This window comes from Canis lupus, chromosome 1, assembly GCF_048164855.1.
Source record: "Canis lupus baileyi chromosome 1, mCanLup2.hap1, whole genome shotgun sequence".
Taxonomy (NCBI): Eukaryota; Metazoa; Chordata; class Mammalia; order Carnivora; family Canidae; genus Canis; species Canis lupus.
Window position 1 is genome coordinate 60200108 of NC_132838.1, and position 21978 is coordinate 60222085.

General features: G+C 38.9%; 1 long non-coding RNA gene across 1 annotated transcript in view; it reads left to right on the forward strand.

Annotated features, from left to right (window-relative positions):
- LOC140636628 (uncharacterized) overlaps positions 1–8471 on the forward strand; it is a 48719-nt gene extending 40248 nt beyond the window's left edge. The window contains exons 3-4 of the long non-coding RNA XR_012033855.1: positions 6679–6732; positions 8172–8471. This is a non-coding gene — a long non-coding RNA (uncharacterized lncRNA). The remainder of the gene's footprint in view (positions 1–6678; positions 6733–8171) is intronic.
- Positions 8472–21978: the final 13507 nt, after the last annotated feature.

The following is a 21978-nucleotide window of genomic DNA, read 5'->3' on the forward strand; positions in this document are numbered from 1 at the left end:
CTTCAGAGAGTTGGAACAAATCATCTTAAGATTTGTGTGGAATCAGAAAAGACCCCGAATAGCCAGGGGAATATTAAAAAAGAAAACCATATCTGGGGGCATCACAATGCCAGATTTCAGGTTGTACTACAAAGCTGTGGTCATCAAGACAGTGTGGTACTGGCACAAAAATAGACACATGGATCAATGGAACAGAATAGAGAATCCAAAAGTGGACCCTCAACTTTATAGTCAACTAATATTCAACAAAGCCAGAAAGACTATCCACTGGTAAAAGGACAGTCTCTTCAATAAATGGTGCTGGGAAAATTGGACATCCACATGCAAAAGAATGAAACTGGATCATTCTCTTTCACCATACACAAAGATAAACTCAAAATGGATGAAAGACCTAAATGTGAGACAAGATTCCATCAAAATCCTAGAGGAGAACACAGGCAACACCCTTTTTGAACTTGGCCACAGCAAATTCTTGCAAGATACATCCATGAAGGCAAGGGAAACAAAAGCAAAAATGAATTATTGGGACTTCATCAAAATCAAAAACTTCTGCACAGCAAAAGAAACAGTCAACAAAACTAAAAGACAACCTACAGAATGGGAGAAGATATTTGCAAATGACGTATCAGATAAAGGGCTAGTTTCCAAGATCTATAAAGAACTTATGAAACTCAACAGCAAAGAAACAAACAATCCAATCATGACATGGGCAAAAGACATGAAGAGAAATCTCACAGAGGAAGGCATAGACATGGCCAACAAGCACATGAGGAAATGCTCCGCATCACTTGCCATCAGGGAAACACAAATCAAAACCACAATGAGATACCACCTCACACCAGTGAGAATGGGGAAAATTCACAAGGCAGGAAACCACAAATGTTGGAGAGGATGTGGAGAAAGGGGAACCCTCTTACACTGTTGGTGGGAATGTAAACTGGTGTAGCCACTCTGGAAAACTGTGTGGAGGTCCCTCAAAGAGTTAAAAATAGATCTGCCCTATGACCCAGCAATTGCACTGCTGGGGATTGACCCCAAACGTACAGATGCAGTGAAACGCCAGGACACCTGCACCCCAATGTTCAATGAGTAATGATAAGGGCCTGAGGGGAAGAGAAGGAAGACAGGACCAGAAATAAATTGAGAACAGAATTGAAGCAAAACATTATAGATGAAGAATTGGCAAGAAAGAAAAATGATGAAGGGGCCAGGGAGGAGAAGGGGCCCCAAAACCAGCTCTTGGAAGAAGGACAGGGGGTACATTCAGGAGTATAAGTGATTATGAAGGGGTGGGTATTGCCTTTTAAAATCTAGGGGGACTCTGGACCTGCCTGCATGAAAAGGGTTTCAAAGAGAGCCTCATATAGACCTACTAAGACTCTTATTGGGTCCAGTCTCCAATTTCGGCCATGTTATCACAAAGATGGGGAGAAAGGACAGAAGTAGAAGAATCACTAACATGGCAGGAAGGAAGAAAAATTGGTTCTGTCAAAAAAGGTTTGAAAGAATTCAGGTTCTTTATTCTAGAAGAGAAGATGAAGGGGAGATTTCCATAATCCCACCTTTTATATCCAGATAACAAAGATGCTATGCATATAATTTCCCATTGTTCACTCTTTAGAAAGGATTCTATTTCCTTATATTTCTTTTTATCTTTAGTGGAAGCGAGCTTAACATAAAATTCTTGTAGATATATCAAACCTTAGAATCACTGGTGAAATCAATTCTGGAAGGTATGGAGAATTCAACCAGATTCACTGAAAACTTTTTTAATAACCTGGAGGTGCTCGATGTTTATAGCAGTGATGTCCAGAATAGCCAAACTGTGGAAGGAGCCTTGGTGTCCATCGAAAGATGAGTGGATAAAGAAGATGTGGTCTATGTACATAATGGAATATTACTCAGCCATTATAAATGACAAACTACCCCCCCCCATTTGCTTCGACATGTATGGAACTGGAGGGTATTATGCTGAGTGAAATAAGTCAATCGGAGAAGGACAAACATTATATGGTCTCATTCATTTGGGGAATATAAAAATTAGTGGAAGGGAATAAAGGAAAAGGAGAGAAAATGAGTGAAAATATCAATGAGAGTGACAAAACATGAGAGACTCCTAACTCTGGGAAATGAACAAGGGATAGTGGAAGGGGAGGTGGGTGGGGGGATGGGGTGACTGGGTGATGGGCAATGAGGGGGGCACTTGGCGGGATGAGCACTGGGTGTTATGCTAAATGTTGGCAAATTGAAATCCAATAAAAAAATTTTTTTAAAAAGTCTTTAAAAATGTTCATATCTTTTTATCTTGTTCATTGCTTTTTATCTTTCATTGCTTTATGAGAGATTCCTATTTTGTATTATTTATGGTCATAAAAAGTGGAAACCAAAGACCAACAGTAGAAGAATGATATGTAAACTACAGTACATTTGTTCTGTGTAACATAAATTCGTTGTAAACTATATTTACAAAGGCTGTGAAATAACATGGGAAAATGTTCTTTAATTCATATCATGTGAGTGAATGAAAACTTAGCGCTCAATAACTTGACTGACATTCCAAAAAATACTGGAGTACCTATATATTTTTAAATCTTTAAAAAAAATCCATGAGCTAGAATTTAAGGAAAATAAGATCAGGAACCCAGGAAAGTGGGCAAAGAATTGAAGCCAGGGTGTTTGTATAATCAGGTGAACTTGGACTTTAATCTGCATTTTGGGGTAGTAATCTTGGACTGTGGCTCTGAAACCAGGAAAAAATGTTCAGGACCTATCCATGATGTGACGTTAAACACAAAAGCATCTCCCTTAAGCAGGGGCAATGAAGGGCTGCCTCTGGGTGGGGGTCCTATAATAGGGACATTTGGGAACAATACGAACTGAAAAAGTTTGCATCCAACAGAGCTTAACTAAAGGATACCGGAAACATTTTATTTCGGTCAGAAAACAAATAGAAGATTTGCGATGCAAGAAAAAAAAGCAGAGAAAATGGTGAATAAGAGAGTAAATCTAAGCCTCTAAAACCATATTTGATTGTATTAAAAAAACTAAAAATTTAAGTAAAAATTTAAAGATAGAAATAAAATGCTAGATAGTAATAGCATATAAATTTGGAGGGGATTAAATGGAATTGAAGTACACTATGACTCTTGTATCGTTCTAATGGAAAGAAAAGATTAACTTTAAATGTAGCTAAGCTAACTATGCATATTAAAATTTCTAGAGTAATTATCATAGAATGTATACATAATTTTCAAATTAATAGTATGATAAAACATTATGCAATCTAAAGTAAGACAAAAAAAGGAAAAGAAAACAGAAAAGATAGGATAAATCTTAAAATTTGGGGGTAGAAGGAAATTCAAGTATCCGTAGATAAATACTCCCATTAAAAAGTCAAAGATTATTAGTCTGGATTATGAAGAAATTTTACAAAGTAAAATTGAGATATAGGCTGCTTACAAGAGACATACTAAAAGCATAATAGTAATAAAAAGAAAAGCTCAAAAGTAAAGAAAGAAAGGGTGCCTGGGAGGCTCAGTCTGTCAGGCATCTGCTTTCAGATCAGGTCATGATCCTAGGTCCTGGGATAGAGTTCAGAGGGCTGGCTCCCTGCTCAGCTGGGAGTCAGCTTCTTTCTCTCCCCCTGCCCCTCCCCTCTGCTCATGTGCTCTCCCTCTTTCTCTCAACATAAATAAATAAATAAAATATTTTAAAAAAGTTAAAGAAGAGAAACATACTTTGGGCAAAACCTAATAAAAAAAAAACCTAGTATAGCTTTATTATTTTTATCAGACAAAGTAGATTTTTAAGTCAAAAAAGCATAAAAATAAAAAAGGAGAGATTTTAATATACCTGTTTCAGTGACTGACAAATATAGCAAAAAAAGAGTAAGATATAGAAGAGTTGAATAATGGATTTATAAACAAATGATCAAGGTGTCTCACAACTAAATCATCAATTTTTAAAACACACATGAAATATTTAAAAAATTGACTACATACTGGGCCCCAAAGTAAGTGTCAAAAATTTTCTAACAATTGGCATTTTGTAGACCATATTATTTGACCACATTACAATTAATTTAGAGAATTCTAATAAAAAGCTTATCTGACAAATAAAAAATCCTTTAGATAGGAAACTAAGAAACCTATTTCTAAATAACTCATATACTAAAGGAGAAATCATAAAGAAAATCAGAAAATATGTAGAATTGAATAATAACAAAAGCACTGTCTATAAAAACTTATGGGAGTGGCTACAGCATTACTGGAGGAAAATACATAGCCTTAAGGACTTTTATTAGAAAGGCTAAAAGCTACTGAGTTATGCATTTATATCAAGATGAAGTTAGCAAAAGAACTAAGTAAACCCCAAGAAAGAAGGAAATGTATAATGAAAATAATAGAAATCATGAAGTCCCAGGGCACTGGGTGGCTCAGTTGCTTAAATGTCTGCCTTCCGCTCAGGTCATGATCCCAGAGTTCTGGGATGGAGCCCTGCCTTGAGCTCTCTACTCAGTGAGGAATCTGCTTCTCCCTCTGCCTCTCACTCTGCTCGTGTCCTTGTTCTCTCTCTGTCAAATAAATAATAAAATCTTAAAACAAAAAAAGAAATTAGTGGAGTATCAAACAAACATTCCTTAGAAAGGATCAACAAAGACGAAAATTGGATATTTGTTAGCCTAATCAAATTGATAAACTTATGGCAAGTATGATCAGAAAAAAAAATGGGAAAAAGGCAGATAAATAATATTAGAAATAAAAAGGGGGACATAACTTCAGGGCCCCAGGAATTAACATAATGAGGACATTATGAACATCCTACTATATTGAAAATTTAAAAAGATGAACACATTTCTAGAAAAATGTCACCTATCAAATTGACTCAAGAGGATATAGAAAAGCTGGGTACCCATGGCCAGTACAGCTGGAGCTGGTGCACTAGGTCCATGTGCTAAATCTACCCTGAGGTCAGTTTTGTGCAGTCTGCAACATTTTTAAAAGTTGCAAAAAAATAAAAATAAAGGAAAAAGTAAAAAAGAATATGTGACAAAAGAGGACATGTATAAGGATATTCATAGCAGCATTGTTCACTGTAGCAAAAACCAGCCCACCTCAATTCCATCAATGCTAGAATGGATAGTATAGACTGGGCATTACTTGTGTGATGGAATGCTATCCAGCAGTGAGGATGAATTAGAATAACATGTCCCAACATGGGTGAATCTCAGAAAGAAAGGATTGAGGGAAAACAAGCCACAAAAGAATATATGGAATATGAGTTCATGAAATAGATTTCAAAATTGAGGCAAAATTGAGCAATATTGTCTACTGATAATTACCATATGGCAAAACTATCAAGAACAGTAAGGAATGGGGAACACCGTAGTCACATAATTGAGGAGGAATGGTGGAAGATGTGATTGGAGACCATTATCTAGGGACTTCTAGAGAAATGGTAGAGGTGCAATACTGTTTGCTTGGCATATTGCTACTTCGATTTTAAAAACATACAGCAGAGAAGGCTAGAATTATACCAAAATGTTACCAGTTGTCCTTGAAGGGTGACTTTCCATCTGATTTCTGTCCATTTGAATGTGAAATGAAGGAAGCAAAAGCAGCATCAGTGACTTTATTTCCTGTTTTAGTCGATTAACCTAATTTGGATCACAAAGATTTCCTCACGCTTTATCATTATTTGTTAACAATATGGATTTTTTTCCTCCTTCTATTTCAACTTAAAAAAAGAGTATGCTGTATTTATAATGATAAACTTTAAAAATAAACTATAATTTTTTTTCCTTTTTAAAAGGTAAAACAAGCTATCAAAAAGACTTTCAGATCATCCTGATTGATTATCATCAGCAATAAAAAAAAAATCACTTTCTCTGTTGCAAGCATGATGGCAACAACATCCTTAAAATCACACAACCTGGCAGGCAGATCTGACCTGCTGCGTGCGAGGGTCAGAGGCCAGTTTAGGGTGTGGATGTGGCTGCCCAGCAGTGGGGCAGCTGTTGGCATCTGCACCAGTGGGAAAGCCTTGGCTTAGATGCACATTTTAAGGTTGCTGGGACCCCCTACCAACCTTGGCTTCTGCAAGTGGTGCATCTGTGATAGGGAACTACAATCTGAGAGTCCAGGAAGCCTCGAACTGCTGTTTCTTCAGTACTTAGTACACAGGACAAGATGAGAATGGAGTAATACCTCCTGTCCTCCTGTCCTGGGAATCTGTGAATCCTGTGAATTCTGACAACAAAATATAATTTGATGAACTGGAGGAGGAGAAGGTCCTGCATACACGCCTGTAGAGAGCTTACTTCTTGTCCTGTCTAAAGAGAAGAGCGGATATGGAAAGCTCTGTAGATTTTCACTAACTTAAACATGTTCATTTTACTCTACATTCTTATTTCTCTTATAATAATGGATTTGTTTTTCATTAGTAGTAAATTTGGTCTATAGGATAGAGGGAAAATTTTGGAATTTCCTATTTTATTGGAAAAATGAAGATGATAAAAAAGAAAAGTAAAAAATGAAGATTATGGATTGATGAATGTGAGCATAGTGAATTTAAAGTTTTAAGCATAGATTTACATTTTCAAATAAAAAAATAACGTGAAATGTTTTTTATCATCATTTACAGCGTATTTACTAAACCTATTTGCTTTGCTTTATCTAGTAGATCTTCTCTGAAAATTGGGCAAAATTTTTAGTTGAGCCAGCTGGTTGTTTGGTAAGCTTGCTAAAGACCTGACTAGCAGTTACATTTTCCTGACTTATTTGTTCTTGTAAAAGACACCAGAGAGACAAGGTTTGCTACTTTTCCTCTGTAGAGAGGACAAATGCACTAGAAAGACGACAGTTTCTCAAATAAACTACTTGCACAATGAGATTTCTTAAACACATAAACAAAACACAAAGCCTGAGCCATAATTTTTGTTGGGCTGCATAAATCTGAAGCTGGAGTGGAAATAAAACCTATGCTTCCCAAACCAGGTTTTGAAGAAGATTCTTATTTTGAGCTCACTTGCTAGTGGTGACCTTTGTTCTCTGAGCCTATACCACTTGAAGGGATAGAACAAAAGTCTTTTCCATGCTCTAAGCCATCTAAAGTTGTAAGGTCAGGGATTAGAAATGGAATAATATGGTGGCCACGATGGAGAATATAACTGATATCTGAATACCCTCTAATTCCTTCCCTTCCTTTCTGCCATGTGGCCTTGGCTAGGTCACCCTGGGGGCTTTGTGCAGAATTGGGGCAACAGGTAATTGTCCTAGGTCACACACAGACGTGACCTAGATTAACTTGATTTAAAAATGGACACAGCAGAAAATTTCTTCAGGATAAAAGAAGATTGGGACTGGGAAAGAAAGGAGAAATAATAGATCAACAGGGACTAGTTTTTTGGGGGGTATTATTTCGGGGAATTTGGGAGTTAGGGGTGAAGAGAAGCACTCTTCATGCTACGTGAAGCCTTGGGAGAAGGAGAGAAAGAGGGTTCATTTGAAGTTTTGCTGGATATTATAAATGTAATGACTCTTAGGCATCTTTGAAAGACTACAGTAAAGGTTTTAATTACTTTTCATTTGTCTTTGGAAGTTCGGTAGGTTGACCTCTCAAATGGGACACTGTACAGAAACCGTCCTTGAAGGACGTGGCATGAAGATACCCCAGCTCTCTTGCAGCTGTAATCCCTATGTCTGCCCTCAAGGGAGTTGGTATATGCACCTATTTGCTCTGCTAATCCCTAAATTTAGGGGGAACTGAGGTGGGAGTAGGAAGGTGAGAAGGAAGGAATGTAGGAGAGAGAAGTAGACTTTTTTTTTCTTAGATTTTATTTATTTATTTGACAGAGAGAAAGAGAAGGTACAAGCAGGGTGAGCAGCAGGCAGAGGGAGAAACAGCCTCCGTGCTGGGCAGGGAGCCGGGTGAGGGGCTCGATCCCAGGACCCTGGGATCATGACCAGAGCCCAAGGCAGGTGCTTAAAAGACTGAGCCACTCAGCGCCCGAGAAGTAGCCTTTGGTTTTTGATCTCTGTCTACACTGTTAGCCGTGTCCTTATGTCCTTGATTCCCGAGCATAGCAAAGAGGCAAGAAATTATTTGTTTTCCTTTAATTAACACACAGCTGATGAGTTTTTTTTTTTTTTTTTTTTTTTTTTTTTTATGAGATGTTTGTAACGTCAGAGAAATAGATTCAGCTGAGAAGAGCAGCAGCATTTCAAGTGGCAGGAGGTGAGAAGCACCTGGGAGAGAGGAGCCACCTGGGACTCTCGCCTTCGGTCTATACCTTCATGTGATGCTGAGGCTGGTCGGGAATAATGGAAAAATAATAATGGAAAAGGGAGCACCTGTGACGTCTAGGCGGCTGGCCTTATGCTGTGAGCTGTGTTCTGGGATGTTAGAGTCAAGCATTCTTATTTCACATCCCTTCCCCTCGGACTGTTCTCCTCTCCACTTTTCTCTGGGTCTATCCCTTCATTTCATTTCTTTTCTTTTTTAGATTTTATGTATTTATTCATGAAAGACACACAGAGAGAGGCAGAGACACAGGCAGAGGGAGAAGCAGGCTCCCTGCAGGGAGCCCGACATGGGACTCGATCCCAGGGACCCCAGGATCATGACCTGAGCCAAAGGCTCAACTGCTGAGCCCCCCACGTGCCCCCACTTCATTTCTTTGCTCACGTTTTCTGCGGTGTTTTTCTTCTTTGACTTTCTCATCCCTGCTCACACACACTTCTCTTTCCTCCTCCTTCATCACTTGTTCACTCTTGTTCACGCTCTCCTGTCCCCCGGAGCCCACCCGCGCCACTGTGCTTCGCGTCCTAATATTCATCAAGATTGGTATTTATCAAGCTCTGGTTTGTGCTGTTTGAAAATGGAGAGAGCAGAGTGTCTGATTCCCTCAGTACGCCTTCACTTAGGGGTTTGGCCCAGCTCAGCATCCACACCCACTGCTCCTTACTGTGCTGAGGGTACCCATCCTGTGGGGCAGGACTGGGTGCTCTGAGTGCCTGGCCAATGATTGCTCCTTCCAAGGAAAGTTATTACAGGTGATGTCTCATGAATTTTCCAGCAGCTGATTGGACAAAGGACTGATCTGCAGGCACCATCCATGCACACGTCAGTGGCCTTGAGTGAGCCTGGCTAAGAGAACCCTGTCCAGCAAGAATGCTCTTTCTGGATGCTGTCTGACCCACACACTAGCTAGCTCTCTCTGGACAGAGCTTGGATGTAGGTTCCCAGGGTAGGTGGAAGTAGTTTAGAGCACATGTGTACCCAGACAAGAGAAAGCAGGAGCCCTGGAGCATAGAGGCTAATAGGAGAAGATAGAAAGTCACAGATCAGAGGGAAAAATGCTGTGGAGGCCGAGACAGAGAAGCTGGGAGAGGTCACTACTAGAGGTGGGTGCTAAGTGAGGGAGCAGGGGCTCTGGCTTTTGAGAAGGTCAGCTGCTTCTCTGGCCAGGAGGCCTCGCGCCATAAGCTGTCAAGGATGAAGCAACCAGAATAGGCTTTCCCCCTAAAACTCTAAAGAACTGACTGCACGTATTATTTAATTTAATCTTAACAATTCCAAAAAGTTATTCCCATTTTATTGGTGAGACAGAAATTCAGAAAAATTAAGTGGCTTGATGGTGATCTTTTGAAAAAAACCCCAAGTGCCTCCTTCTAATGAAATGCTTCCTTCTCCTGAAGAGCAGTGAGATGGGGTCTTTGAAGTCTATGTTCAAGTAGAAAAACACGAGATTTTTTTTTCTATTGCAATTCTTTTTTTCTGTCCACATTCTAGTGTAACTCTAATGCTTTGTTCTCTCCTCTCTTCCATCTGCCACTTCCTCTCTTTTCATCTAATTAACTTGTATCACATGCAGGCTCTTTCAACCATGTACTTTTTTTGATGTCCATATCTAAAAGACTTGCTTTGATAAAACCCAATTGGAGTGTTTTCTTTTGACACAATGTATAGAACAAAATAATCTGGAAATGCTCAATCAGACCACACCTGGTTTGACTTAATTAACAGTGTAGCAGGGATTATGTACAGTGTGTGACCTGGAAAATTTAATTCCCCAATTCAGAACCAAGAGCATGATATAGCCTTTGAGGTCCATTTTGGTCTAATATATTCATTTATAATGCTTGAGGTTTTCTTTCTTTTAAACTCAGGACGTCAGAAAACAAAAGAAACTATTTGAGAACTCAGTACAATATATATAACAGAGAAGGTCTAATTTAATTATTATTTTCTCCTCAAGATAGGCAGATTTTTTTCTATCATCTATCTATCTATCTATCTATCTATCTATCTATCTATCCATCCATCTATCATCTATCTCCCTTCCTCTCCCCTCCCTCCCTCTCCCTCCATTCCCCTCCACCTTCCTTGTCCTAGGACTGAAGGCCAATTCTGAGTACTAGACAGGCCCTCTTTGTTCTCCTTTGGTCCTCACAAGCTTTGCACCGTTGACATAGAATTTTACTTTTCCTGTGGACCCTTCCCCCTCCTGATTGGTTTAGTATGATGACTTGCTACCATCCCTCAAATAAACTGTCTGCTGTCATTGCTGCTACTTCCTGTTCTGAGCTCCTGGGCTGTGTGTTGCAAGCCCTGTGTGGTCTTGGTTTCTCTCAGGCTCGTTTTGTGCTGAGCTATGTAACCTAAGTATGCACGTTCTCTTTGGCCTCTTGAGCTCAGAAAGCAAGTCTGAGTCCTCCTTGATTCGGTTGCCAGCCACTACCATTTTAGCTCAGACTCTTCTGTGGTGTTTTACTGTGACCTGCATCCAGCAATGCACATGGACTCTCCTCTTACCATAAAGAGAGGAGCCGTTACCCTGTGCCTGGGCTTTGGGTGGGGAGGAACCGCCTCTAGGCAGAAGGCCTCTGGACAGACAGTTCTTCAGGAAACCTGGGCATCCTGGTCCATAGTAACTTTCTGCTTTCTCCCCCTTTCCACATGGACCCCAGAGGATAGAAACCATGCTGAGGCTCATGGCCAGGGCTGTGTACAGCTGGAGAGAAGCTTCCCACAAATCCTCTGTGTCTGTTTATACTGCATAATGGTCTCATTGATGAGATAGAATTAGAAAAGAGCGATTAAAGAGAATAATGAAAATAAACAGATGTGGTCCCTAACGGGGCTATGACATTTGGCTCTTTCTTGAATTTCCCCCCAAACTGGATTTTAAAAGGTATCTTTCCATTCTAGAAGGTCCTAAGCTATCATTTCTCGAAGATTTTTGAGAAAGAAAAGCCATTTTGGCCTGTCTCTTCTGAGTAAGGCCTGGTTTTGGTGCAGTGGGAGTAGTTTCTGTTCCAGTTTCTAAGGGCTCTGGAGACATTAGGTTTAGACATCACCTGGGACAGTGTTTGTAAACTCCCCTGCAGGGAGGGCCAGCTTCATGGGCATGCAGCCCATGTAGTTACATGGGCCCTTCTACATCTTTAGAAGGGCCTAGCTCTGGGTTTAACCCTCTGCTGTTGCCATCTTGAAATTTCTAATTATTTTTGAACAAGGGGCTCATATTTTCATTCTGCCCTGGGCTCCACAAATTATGTACCTGGATCTCCTCCCTAGACTGTTTGCCTCAGAATTACCTAGTATATGCATGTAAATCAGATTCCTACTGTATGAGGCCCACTAGGACTAAGATCTCTGAATCAGCATTTAAAAAAATATCCAATTAATACTTTCACAAAGTTTGCAAAGCCAGAGAACCACTGGGAGAGAGTCAAGGTATCAGGTTCTTGGGCAGCTTTGCTTGCTGAAAGATTTAAAACAGAATTCTTGGCTTTTATTTCAATAGGGGGAAAAAAAGAAGCATTCATAATTAAAAATATTTTATGTAAAATATATTAGGCAGTTTTGTCTTATTGCCAAGTTAATTATTTGGAAATATGCCTAAATTGTGGATTTAAGGATTCTCACGTTCTTTGTTCAATCTAGCATTATTTATGTTTATTTTTATTCATCTCCCATTAAGTCAGGGCAATGCATCCCCTATTTGTTAACTAATTAGACCCACTACAGGGAGTAATATTGCCCTGATAATGGTTTCAAAAATTTCTTCCAATCCCCTCACCACCCTGACAAATTAGGAAAGGTGGAGTCCTTATCCATGACTTGTAAGTTTTTGAGAAGTGCTAGTTGACAGTCTTGCAGGCATATATATTTAGTTTTTATTCCAGACTAATTCTAAAATAGGAAACAGCTTCAGCCTGCCAGACAACTTGACCAACACATGATAAACTGGCTCGAAGTCCAAGCCCTGGATTGAGGGTGATAGGACTGTTGTCTTTTTGTGGATCTTTTTGGGACTGCAAACATGAAGATAATTAGTGTTTGTTGTGCTAAGATTGTAGCATTAAATATTTAATCTAGGCTAATTCACCATAGAGCTATTGGAAAGAGACAGCTTTTCATTACAGTACACAGAACACATTTTTAGCCAGTGCTCTAGTGACAAAAAGTCTACCTGACACCAGAAAGCCCCTGACTCATCTGATTGCAGTGCTGTTTGAGGTCCAGGCTTGAAATTTCATTCTTTCCGGCCAAAGCAAGCTCAAACTGTGACTACGAAGTATTTTTCTAATCCATATTCCTAGACACTTGCTGAGTCAATAGACAGTTTTCACTGACTCCCTGTGTATATAAAAGTAACATCTATTACGTTTTTTCCTTCTTATGAAAATGAGAGAGTTTCATGGAGAAAACTTAGAGGGAAAAAAAAAGCCATGTGTTTTTGGACAAACATTTGATGACTTTTGAAGTTATATTTTCCTGAATCCATTTTGATTAATATTTAGATTTATGATAGATGGCTTTCATCTTTGATTCAAACATATGAATAATAATTTTTGGAAGTTGATTACCAAGACTGTTAATTGAGGCACTTTACCATTGTTGATTTTCTCTCATTGTATGAGGTTAGACTTAAAATGAAAATGTTTTAGGATGGAGGTCATTCTTTTTGGGAATAGATTCTTTTAAACCCGAACTTTATTTTTTATTTTATTTTATTTTTTTAAGATTTTATTTATTTATTCATGAGAGATACAGAGAGAGACAGAGACATAGGCAGAGGAAGGAGAAGCAGGCTCCCTGTGGGGAGCCCGATGTGGAACTCATCCTGGGACTCCAGGATCACATCCTGAGCCGAAGGCAGATGCTCAACCGCTGAGCCACCCAGGCGTCCCTAAACCTGAACTTTATACTGTCTTTTGATCAGTAAGTTCTTTAAAGAGGATTGAGAAAATAAGTCATAACCCTGTAAATCAGACCCCAAAGACAAACGTGATGAATGACTTTTTTGGGAGCTTCGCATGTTTCTGTGTTTTCCTCCTGATTGATTTGCTTTCAAGTTCAGGGTGGTGGGCAGCCTCTCAGTCCTGCTGTTCGCAAAGAGCCTCTTCCTAAATGCAAGCCTCATTCAAACCTCTCCCCGAATGGCATTCAGGCAGATGCTTTGCCAGGACACAGGCCAGAGAAACAAATTGAACCGTACTAATTATCCTTATTGACAAAGTGCATCAAACAACTGGACACAAGCCTAAGAGCTACAAACAAACAAAACTACACAAATATCTGAGATGTACTTTTTGTTTTTGACGTTATGGCCCAGTTTAATGGCTTATGGATGTGGTTATTTATAACTTTGGGCCCTTTTTTCTGTAAAACGTCTGCCTGATTCCTGGTGATTAAAGAATAAATATAAAGTTCTATTAAGCAGATTTTATGCAGTTTATAGTTATTTGGTTAAAAGAAAAGGTAAACACTAGCACCATCTGGGAGAGAGATTTGTGTACTCAGGTTCATCGCAGTATTATTTACCATAGCCAAGAGGTAGAAGTAACCCAAATGTCTATCAAGGGATGGAAGATAAAGGAAATGTGATATATGCATTAAATCGAATATGATTCAGTCTTAAAGAAGAAGGAAGTCGTGTTACACGATATAAAATGGGTGAACATGAAGGACATCATGCTAAGTGAAATGATCCTGTCACAAAAAGACAGATAATATGTGGTTCCTATGTACATGAGATATCTAGTCATAGAAATGGAGTAGAGTGGTGGTGGCCAGGGGCTGGGATGGAGGAGGGGTGTGCGAAAGAGGTCGTCAGTGGGTAGAGTTTCAGTCTGCAAGAAGAAAAAGTTCTAGCAATCTGTTGTATACTGTGAATACTCTTAACACTGCTGAACTGGACACTTAAAAATGATTAAAATGCTAAATTTTTAATATTGTTTTTTTAAACCACAATTAAATTTAACACTTTTTTAAAGTAAAAACTATATGATGGCTGATTAGTGCAATTAGTTAGAGCAGGCGATAAAGTTTGACCCTGGCCTTAAAGAATTTCAATCCAAAACTTAAACAGTTATTTGTCTTTCTCTGGGCCAGTTAGCTTTCCCTCTGTTGTATGTCTTGATACTACACGGGTTAGAGTGTAGAGTTTGGCCACCTGTTTTCTGGATGTTTACCCAATGTTTCAAGCACTGCTGCTGGGCTGAACGTTTAAACGGTATTACCTTTTTGACAGCTTTATAAACCTAAACGATAACCCGTTTGCTAAACACTTCACAATTAGTGCTATATAATATGCCAAAAGCACAGCTATTTAATTTTCCTGAGTGTAAAGATTAAGAAAACTCACAACAAAACTCCCCATTCTCCTCTCATTTCTGCTTTAAAATTTTTCAAATGATTGTTTCGACACTTAAAAAAAGTATCTTACATTTATAAATAATAAAAATTAGGGCATTAAAAGGGAATGTTAGTTGAAATTAACTATTTTACTTACACTGTGCATTAGTATTTAATAGGTAAAGTTCACCAATGGATCGCCCATTTTATAACGACAAATTCATTTTCTATTACCAGACACTGCACTATCGTTAGGGGATTGTTTGTGTAGGCTTTCTGTTCCCCAACCTAGTACAGTTCCTATAAAGACTAGAAAGAGACAGTGGGTTAAATGTTTAAAAATATTTGCTAATGACTAATCCTTGCCTGTTTTCAAATGAAAATGGTTTGAATTCAAGTTGATATAGTCCAATTACAGAATTGCTTTGGAGGGGTAACACCAAATTAGTCTATCTAACGGCAAGCTTACATGGCACAGCTATATTATTTTGTACCAGTATTACTCTGATTGACTGTTCTTTTGTCATTCTCAGTGGCCATTTGTCTTTTATAGGAATGAAACAGATTTTTTAAAAAAATGTATTGAGCCAGTTTATTACTTTGAGAAATGCCCAGCTCAATCTTTGTAGGTGATATTAATTTACAGTTCATTGCATTTACATTCCCAATGAATTATTGGGAGACTTCCACCAAAAGTTTTGCTCAGATCTAGATCATTACTTTTGGCTTAGGAATGTGACTCCATAAGAATTCAACTATTAACCACATATAAAATACAGGTTTTTTTTTCCTCTTAAAATCTCACTCATGTAGCATATTTCAATGACCTCAGTTATGTATCATCGATCTGCAATCCAAGCTAAACTACTGCTGTGTCTAAATCACTGTGTCATTTATTTTATTTTATTCTTCCCTTTCAGATAATCAAAATGCAATTAAAGTAGAATTAAAACAGAATGACAGGATAACAGAAAAAAATTACAAGTGCAAGTATATTATAATATAGCTCTTTGTTAAGGATTTAGGTATATTGCAGTTACACTGTATTCCCTTCCTGCAAAAACTGAATATACAGTTTTCCTATTACCATAGACTTAGGGCCGTCTCCCACCACCAAGTAGTATTAGAAGGGAATTCCACTGTCTTGGAGAAGAATGGAATTTACAGTAAATGTAAACAATATTTTTTAATGTTTGCTCCAATAATGCTGCAATTTGCCTCAAAGAAAGACTATAGCTGGTTGTATAGAGTATCCTAATAGTGCCGGTGCCACTTACTGGCAGGAAATAAGGACTCAAATGAAATTCAGGTACAAGAGTTAGGGAACGAAAATATGCAGAAGAATAGTTTTTAACTCTTTCCTTTTGACAATTTTGTGTGTGTGTGTGTGTATGTGAAATTATTGTTTTTCACGCATTGCTATTTGCAATAAGCAGGCAAGCACATCCATAGTATTGTTCAGCTATTTCAGACCTTTAACATTCTTCCTTGGGCCAGATCCCATGGCTTCCCCATTGCTCCCAGCAAGTGATTTTCTTATTTCCTGAGTCACAGAGAGTCTAGTGGGGGCAACTTCCTCAACTTCTTAATTTCTTTCTTCACCCCCTTCTACTAAGATAGCTCTGTCTAGACCAGGACATAACTTACTCCCTCCATCTTAGAGGAATTGCTTTTAAAATTTTTCCAGAAATTTAATCTCCATTTGTTCCCTCAGTCCCATTCCTCTATGTGCACTCAAATATCTTGTACACCGAGCTTCTCCCTTTTCTCCTCCTCAGCCTGAAAAGACACTGAAGTCTCAGTATCAAACCAAACAAAGGAAAAACATTCACCCCACCCTCTCCTCCAAATCCTCTATTTCCTCTATCTACTAGCTTATTTTTCGAATTAATGTATAGCTGAAATTTTCTCAAGAAATGTCTTCTTCTTCTTTTTTTTTTTTTTTTTTTTTTGCAGCTGAATTCATTGCAATTGCAATTCCTTTCCAAGTCATCAGGGTCCTCACTGCTAAATTTGAGACATTTCTTTTTCTTACTTCACTGCTCCTTCATGTTCAGCATTATTGTCCATTTTGTCTATGAAAATTCTCATCTTGTTTTCCATTCTATTAAACGTTCATGGTTTTCAGCATATCTTTCTGGCATCTTTCTTTGTTTATCTTTCCTCTAAACACTGGTACTCCCTAGTAGTCTATGCACAGACCTGTTTGCTTCTTAATCTACACACGTTCTATGAAAAGCCTTCTTGACTTTGCTGCCTTCAGCTGTGACCTGCATGCTGATGAATCTCAAACCCACATCACATCCTCGATTTCTCTTCTGGACTTTTGCCCTTGACTGTGTCACAGGCACCTCAAATCTAACTTGGTCAAAAGTGGAGTCTCCTCTGAATTTGGTTCCCATCTGTGTGCTCTCCTGTTTAATGGACCAGCAGATATCTAGTCACCCAAGATAAACTGGGACACAGCCTAGGTTTTACCTCCTCCTTTTGTGTCATGGCTTATTAGTGGCAGAGTCTTGTCAATTTTATGCTTTTAGAATCTTCTGAATTCATCCCCTTTTCTGCTCACTGGATGAATTTTCACCATTTTCCTCCTTAGGTGGAGACAGTCACCTTACTACTCTTTCTAAATCCAGTCCTGATGTCATAAAAATCCATTCTTTATCTTAAAACATAGTCATTTTTCCAATATACAAATCAGATCATGTCATTCTCACTTTAACATCTTTTTAAATATGTTATTTATTTGAGAGAGAGAGAGAGCGCACACATGCACAAGTGAGAGGGAAGGGAGGCGCACAGGGAGAGAGAGGAGGCTCCCTGCTGAGCATAGAGCCCATATGGAGCTCAATCCCAGTGAACCCCAAGATCATGACCCAAGCCACTGAGCAGATGCCACTGAGCCACCCAGGCACCCCACACATTAACATCTTCAATAGTTCTTTAATACCTGTAGAAAAAAAATCCTGACTTATTAGCAAAGTAAAGAGGTTCCTTTATTTGGCTCCTGACTCTGAATTCACCTCTTAAAACATTCTGCCATTTATTTCTTGCAACCTTCACTCAAATCATGTTCAACTTCCTGTTTGTGAAAGGGCCAAGTGTCCTTCTACCTCTTTGGATCTTTGTGAATCCTTTTACTGCTATTTGGTACATCTCTCCTGTTCCTTTGACATGCATGTATCTTTCAGAACCCAGACGGGACATGGGCTCCTCAGAGAAAATTTCCAGCAGTGCAGTTGCCTCTCTTGTGAGCTATTTTAAATCCTGTGCTTAGCTCATAGCACTTTTTCATTTATATTGAAATTATTTTCCTCTTCAAGCTCCTGGAGGTCAGGGACCTTTATCTCTGATATTTCAGTGACTGGAAACACAGTAAGTGATAGAGTTGGTGCTCAATAAATGGAAAAAGAATAAATGAAGATGGAAAGAAAATTAGCTGTTTTGTTAGAGCCAAATAAAGAACTCAGATCCTGTTCTAGCTTATATTGAGATTTGAGAGAGCCACTCAATTTTGTTATCTAGGAGATAGAATCTATTGTGATGATGATTTCCAGTTTTCCTTCTGAAAGGTTTTGACAATAGATTTTCCTAAGAATAGAATATTAGAATCAGAATGTGCTTAAAAAAAAAAAAGAATGTGCTTTAAAAATTTAGACTGTGTCTACTAGCACACACACTTCAGGTTTTATAATGTCCAATAATATACAAGTGTATAAATATTATTAAAAGACAAGATGCAAGATTCTCTGATAATTACTCTTGAAACCATACTTGCTTATTAAAGCATTTTGAGGGGTGTATTGGATGTAAAAGCGAGCAAAATAATCTTTGTAACTACATAGTTTCAAAATCCAAAGGAAGAAAGTTCCCTCTTTTTATTTTTAGTTTTCTGAAATTCCTTAAGTTTATCAACCACAAGCAAGTTTTCATTGATGTCCTAATCTTAATATTGTCTCTCCTTTGTCAAATGTAATGGTTAAAAGAGAAACCAATTCAGTCCCTCAAATGTTTTGTCTACTTAACGTAAGACAAGGGTTTGACTTTTGCCTCTATTACTTGGAATCACGAGTAAATCAGCCAGTAATTTTGATATTGTGCAATTTTTTAAGGGCTAAAAACGTATTGTTAGGTGTTGCAGTTGTATGTATTCACACATCTGTTCTTTAGAAATTATTGGATCTCTGTGGAATGGTTAAAAAAATTCTTATAATTCAAAGTAAATCTGAATAGTTGAATAGACTGATATGCCTAATGATGATTTGATCTAAAAAGTGAAAAAAGTAAACAACAAAAATATAAGTAGCCACCACAAAACCCACAAATCCTTCTAAAATCCCCCACCCAGATGTGTCTCTTGCTTTTGAGAATTTCCACCGGTAACCCTATCCTACTTGCTGATGTAGGATGCTAGCCTCTTATAAATTCCTTTTCCCAAGAATTTCTGGAAGTCCTGACCTATACACACACACACACACTCATCGGTTCCTAAGTAGCCTCATCCTCACTGCTCCACCTCAGCTGCCCCAAGATTTGTCTTCTTTAAGCCAGTTTGGGGGAGACATCCTTTCTTTATTTTGATGTAAGACTCTGTTAGAAAGTTGCTAAATTACCACTGCCTGTGTCCCAAAGTTCAATGAGGCTTTTAGGGCAGCCAGCTCTTAGACCATAGGAGACGGGGTTAGAAAAAAATTCCATTTTGCCTGTTGTCCTTGTTATATGGGTTATCACTCAAAATGCAAGCCTCTCCATGTATCAACAGACTCCGCAACAGAGGACTCACATCTTACTTGGGGGTTGGGTTATAAAGGTAGTGTTTAAGGCAAAACCAGAATTACTTTTGAAAATCCTTTAAATTATCCACACAGGATGGTACAGTTTTGCGGTTTTGAGGATATAGTTCCATACGGCAATTTTTTGAGAACCACTGAGGTAGACTAAAGGAATGAACAAAGGGGAAAAATACAGGCAAGTGTATCTGACTTGTCTCCTTCAAGGTAATAATTACATCCCTGGTGGTAAACAGGTGGAGGTTTCTGAAGTGTTCCAGTTTATTTGCTGATGAATCCACTATGTTTCAATATTGGGCCTTTACAACCTTAATACGCATCTGGTTTGATTTGTGGTGGTAAGGATTGAAGGAGATAATATACATGAATGTACCTAGTTCAGGCTCTGGCATATAGTAAATGCTCAAAAAAATATTTGTTGGAATCAAGGCTAAATCTTGCTTGGTCAGATCAATGCATACACTGTTCTTTGGAAACAGGCCACCTGTTTCCTGTTTTTTTCCAAGTTGCTTTTCCTCTGTGAGCAGCTGTCACATTCATGGGCATTGGTCTTATGACCCCTAAGTGGAGGGTTAGGATCTAAAGTCAGCCTGAGATCAGTGTGTGTGTGTGTGTGTGTGTGTGTGTGTGTGTGTGTGTGTGAGATGAGTCCCCACTGGACTCAGCCCTACCACCCTCTGCAGGCTTCTAGTCCAGCTCAGCCCAACACTTCCCATTACCCTCACTCTTGCTCCATGCTTTCAAACTCCTCTTTCTTGAATAACAAACTCTTCAATATTTGTAGCTTTTTCTTTCTTTTCTTCCTTTCCTTGCCTAACTCCCAGCTGGGAACTCTGAGTCAGGATTTTTATTATATTGTATTGTATTTTTTAAATTGGAGTAAAATTAACATTATACTATTTTATACATTTTATTAGTTTCAGGTATACAACATACTGCTTTAACAATTCTGTACGTTACAGTACATTACTCACAGGAAATTCTCTAACTTTGATGTAGTCTTTGTTTGTTTGCTTCGTGCTCCATGTTCTCGAAGGCCAGAAGTTGGCTCAGTGTCCTCTTTGCTTCTCAGTGTTGCTTTTAGGCCACTACTCCTTCCCATTAAAACCCTACTCTAGGGACACCTGGGTGGGTCAGTGGTTGAGAGTCTGCCTTTGGCTCAGGTCCTGATCACGGGGTCCTGGGATCAAGTCCCATATCAGTCTCCCCATGGGAGCCTGCTTCTCCCTCTGCCTATGTCTCTGCCTCTCTCTCTCTCCCTGTGTCTCTCATGAATAAATAAAAATCTTAAAAAGAAAATGAAACCCTACTCTTTTGAGGCCAACCTTTTCCCTCTCATCTAACCCTGTCAGTTAACATTTATTGAACACTTCCATTGAGCCAGGGAGTGTAATAATCATGCCTAGATTATTTACCTGAAAACCCACAATAATCCCATTTAATAATTCCATTTAGGTAGAAGCTATCATTATCCTACCATCATGAGGTTTTTAGGGGCCAAGAAACTTGTTCTCATCTGTATAATGCACATCTAAGAGTGCCTAATTCACTGGGTTACTGTGAGATATCAGTATTTATAAGGTGCTCAGTAAATAACCGTGCAGGTGTTTTCCGTTATTTTGTTGCCCGAGGGGGCTCTGTGAAAGAGTGGGGGAACAGGGATTCAGATCCTCAAAGTCTTATTCCAGAACACACATCCATAGTCATTATGCATGGCCCGGTGACTTCTACTGACCTCTCCTCATCCAATGATGATATCTTTGGGTCACAGCCTTTAAAGCCAGATCCACTTCAGTTCCCCTGGGCTTTTTCATAGCGCAAGGGCTTGCTCCCATTTCCTCTGTCTCCTCTGCTGCAACTCCTAGCAGGGAATCAGATCCAGAACACATTGAGAGGCTGGTCTCTTACAAGAAGGGCATTTCCTCTGTAGCAGTAGGAAGGGAGGCAAAAAAGGAACTGATGTAGGGGTGGTTTTATGGATCTGACAATGGGACGTTGAAAGAGTTTCCATCCTGTTATCTGTATTTTCTTGATAAAATAAGAAAGGAGGTCATCAGTGAGAGTGAGGTGGAAATTTGGTGACACTATGCTCTGTCAAACTAGAGGTTGGGCTTCTCACAGAGACACACCTAATGTTCACTCTTAAGATGCTTCCCCAGGTGACCACAACATCTTAGTGGCTAGATGACAGACGTCAAGTGTACAAATAACTTTGACCTAGATACTTAGGATTTCAGAAGACTAGAGATAAGATCTCTGGCATCTAATTCTTCACATTACCTTGGCCACCCACTGCCACAACACATCCTGTTTCTCACTTCCTCTGCAGTCACTACTAGTGTATTTCACTATCCCGCCACACCCTGCGTGCCCCTTTGGGGCATCCTCACTGAGACACCTACTCCATAAATGCCACGACAGTTTTATTATTCATCAATGAGCCTTCACTTCTTTTTTTTCTTGCCCATTTTAGTTTTCTCGGTTGAAATCACAACCATGTCCTTGTAGAGACTCAACTCCTTACTCAGCTCTCTGGCCCCCA